A 4,264-nucleotide genomic window follows, 5' to 3' on the forward strand; every position below is an offset into this window, starting at 1 on the left:
TTGTGTGCGGTGCCGCCGCCGCCGGGTGACCGCGGGGAGCGCGGTTCGGGGCGGGGCCGACCCGCCCGCGGCACCGGCCGGGAGGAGCGCGGTGCCGGCTCTTCCAGCGGCGCGGTTCGGGAAGGGCAGGGGAGGGCGGTCCGGCGGGACCCGGGGTGCGGGGGCTGCCGGGGCCTGGCCCGGGGCCGCCCCTCGGCCCCCCCGCCCTGGGGCCGCCGAGCACCGGCCGTGCGGGAGCGGCGGTGCCGGGGCCGTGTCAGAGCGGGGGGTCCCGGTGAGGGTTCCCGCTGGAACGAACAGCTCCGTGAAGGGAGGGAGGCGCAGCCGTGCTGCGCTCAGCGAGCAGCGCGGGGCTTTGGTAACGCTTGAGGCTGCTGTGCTCCCGAAAGCATCGTGTGGTTTGGGTGGGTTCAGCCCTTGCGCTTGGCCCCTTTGTGCACGTGCCGAGCTCTGCTTCGTTTATATCTGGCTGCATTTTTAATGGAAGTTGGGTCGGAACTATGAGTTTGTCCGGAGAGGTGGGTTGGTCATTAGACAAATCGTGCAGAAATGCTTCAGAGGTACTGGATCTGAGTACATAAAATGTAGTTGTGTGTGTTACAGGCCTGTGTGGGCTCTGCTTAAGATATTTTTAATGCTATATGTCTAAAGATACTGGTGAGGAAGGGAAAGGCTGCCTCCTTCCCCAACACCCTGCACAGCCGCTTGACAAGGTTGTGGGAAACTGAGGTAGGATAACAGGCTCAGGGTTGTCTGGGAAGCCTGTGGTGGAGTAGCACAAAGGCTCCCCAGGTGTGTGGGTTGTTTTGACCAATAGATCTCTCTGCCCCATGTGGACTTATTTCATAAGTCAGTGTTTAGTAAAGGAGACTAGGGTTAAGTAAAGTAGCATGTGCCAAGTCAGTGTTAATGTGGTTTCCAGCCCAGCACTTGTGCCAGCATCAGAGACAAATAAGTCTTAGTCCAGTCTGCTGCTGAGCAGTGCAGCCCATTTCTCTGCATCTTTTGGGCAGTTGCATCTCTGTTCTGTACTCCTCTTGATGCTGCCTGGGCACTGTTGAAGACAAATCAAAGTATTGTTGCTTGATACCTGGAGACACAGATCCACCATTTAGAGCTTAGGTTAGTTCTTGGAAAGGTTTTGGAAGTGCAGGTATTTGCTTCCATGTGGGATTCTGAATTGGATTTAAGAGGTTTGCAGCTGGAGAGGGGATACATTTGAGAACTTGCAATCGGAGTGAGCTTTCTCTTGAGAAAAGGGCTACACCCAAGTGCAGGATGGAACTGCAGTACTGTCATATTCAGGGTCTTCCTTGTCATGGCAAAACAGCTTGATGTGTGGAATAAGCCTTTGTGCTGCAGTCCTGGGCTTGGCAAAGTCGAGCCTTTGCTTATTTTCTCTGTTGAACTCTGTCAGTGGGACTGAAGCCTGGAAGTTACGAGAGGGACAGAGGAATGACATGTCACCATGGGCAATTCTCTGTGTATTTCATAGTCTCCCTTGCTTAAATTTGTTTTTAAATTGTTGCCAACATAAATAGATTTTTTTCATACTGATGCCTGCAACATTCCTATGAAGTCCTTAGAATTTGTCAAGCAGCTTCAGAAGTTTCTGTTTCAAGAAGAAAAATGCCATGGAGTTATACACTTCAGCCTTGCTGCACTTAGCTGATAACAAGCGGTGTTAAAAGTGATAGAGCAGCAAGTTTTGGAAGTGGAAATGTTTCTCTGGTTCACATGATGTTCCCCAGAAGTACAGCTGGAGAGAGTGCCTGTGATTGAATGAGTTGGTCCTCCATGCATCTTTGAAGTTCTATAGGAATCTTAAATCTATGCTGCAACTTAGGTGTTAAGAAAACCATATATTTAAACAGCAAAAGTCAAACTGAAATGATTTATCTGTTTCTCCCATGTTAATCCTTCTCTATCCATCAGGCAATTTGGTCAGAGCTGTTGGATGTTAGAGGATGAGAGTTGACAGCAAGTCTGGCCACTTCTGTAGTGATTTACAACATCACAGAGGAGGATGAGGGCGAGATGTCCTCTACAGAGGAGCCCTCAACTACCTTTGTGTCAGGGGCAGGTCAGAAGAAGTTTCAAGAGGCTGGACACAAAATGCTCAGATGGATAAAGTAGTGACCATCCCTGCATGTACCTTACCATTTCAACATCCGTGTGGGTTTTTGTGAGAGGAAAGCTTGTGGACTGCCATTACAGGTCCCTTCTGGCCTCAGATGACTTTGGCTCAGGCTCATGTGTCACCCTGAGCATCTCATTATCTCAGGCCTTGCCTAGACTAGGGCTGGAAATCTTGCTGGCGTGCCTGGATGGGGCTTACTGCTGTTCATGCCTCCTTGGCTGGCAGTTGTAATTGAAGCTTCTCCTGGATTCTGACAGCGCCTGCTCACCTTGGAGCAGTGATTGCTAGTGCAGTGGAGAAAATGCTGGCAAGTATGGAAAGGTCTGTCACCCGAGTGAATAAAATAGACTGTCCTTGTCTATTAATTTCTTCAGACTGTGACTTAAGTAAATTCTAATCAGTCTGACTGTGAGGGGTTTGCTTCTTTCCTTGATGGAGGTTGATGTGACAGTGATGTGCAGCTTTACCTTTACCTTGCTGTTTGATGGTGTCCACTTCATGTTGGACTTTGCTCAGTTGCTCCATTTCCATCCCTCTATACAGTGTTGAAGTTTGCATTATGTGTTTCTTTAGAGCTCATTCAGTGGTTTGGATCTTGTCCATTGGACCAACCTGTTACAGGTTCTCAAAGCTGTGTGAAAGCCTGACGTGAGCTGGTTATGAGCTTTGCACAGTGGGATACTGAGGAGCTGAGCACATGCGTGTTCCTTGGCATTCTGCACTGCACTGGTGTCTGGCTCCGTCATACATGGAACAGTTCACTTTCTCCTCTATTTGGCAGCATTAGCACTCTTACACCTGAAAAAAACCACACGACAAAACCTAAATGAACCGGGTGGAGTTGTAACTGCTCAAGTTATAGAAGGGCAACAAATGGGTTTTGTCCAAGAGGCTGCAGGTGCTCCCCAAGAGATTTGATCTCAATTCATGGTTAGTGTTTGAGTTCATCTCGCTTCCTGTTCTGGCCTTTAATCAAATCTCTGCATGTTTGGCTCTGCAAGGAGGGAGATGTCTATTCTGCATCCAGAAACAAGCATGCCAAGTAGGAGCCACAAAATTAATAATTAGACAAGCGTCATCATCATTAGTTTATTGTGAGTGGGAAGATTTAAAAATCTCTAATTTGTTTCCACTGACAGCAAGATAACAGACTAAACAACCTGACCAGGCCAGTCCCTGATGCAGCGTTTCAGTATTTCAGGATTAATCTGTGGCCCTTTCTTTACATTTTGCTTGTAGATGCTTTAGATTCCAAGATATTTCAGAAAGCCAGATTTAACCAACAGTAATTTGCTGAGGCAGAGATCTGATCAAAATAAAGTCAAATTTTTGACAGGTGTTTCAAAGTGCTGCTGAGCAGAAGGAAGGAATTGCAGGGTGTGTCTCTGCCTGTTACATGCAGGTGGTTTTGTAGGGCAGAAGTTCTCTTAATTCTTACTAAGGTTCAGCCCAATTCATGGTAGTGTCAAATAAAACCTCTTCTGCTCCTCCCTGTCCTGTGCTTCCTCCACCCACTGTTTTATGTACCTTGAAGTGTCATGGTGGCTTTCTGCACTCCCCTGCAGCCTGTGTTGAGGGATTTCTTTGGCCATCCACTTTGATGCAGTTGCAAGTGCCAGGCTGAGTAGAATCTGCTTAAGCCTTAATGTAAAGGGTAACCCTCCTTCCCCTCTCTGGAGCTGAACTGATTATAGGTGCTGGCTTCTACTCCCCTGTCAGCAGCTGAAATCCTGCTGCTGCTGAGTTCTCTCCTTGGCCAAGAATTTCCATGGCAGCCCTGGAGAACAGGGGTAGGCAAAGACCCCTGTTTTGCCATGCAGAAAACTTGTGCTTAGAGTCACAGAAGAGACATGGGCGTTAGCTGGGGAGCCTGAAGAGAGACCAAGAAAATAACCTTTTTCTAAAACTGTTGACGTGCAAACTGCTGCTGTTGCATTCCACAGCCAGTGTCCCTTGAGGGCTTGCACCCAAGGTTTGATCTTGTGTATTATTTTTGCGTTCCAACCTGTCATTTTACTATTAGCACTTGTCTCTCAAGTACTTCCTTCCAGGGTAGTTCTGGCTTGGACTTCTACACAAAAACTTACTACTGTGTCACTAGCCAGTTAATTATCAGTAAGAATA

This window comes from Corvus kubaryi, unplaced genomic scaffold (assembly GCF_017639235.1).
Source record: "Corvus kubaryi isolate FWS band 111438036 unplaced genomic scaffold, C.kubaryi_AGA036_p1.0 37396, whole genome shotgun sequence".
Taxonomy (NCBI): Eukaryota; Metazoa; Chordata; class Aves; order Passeriformes; family Corvidae; genus Corvus; species Corvus kubaryi.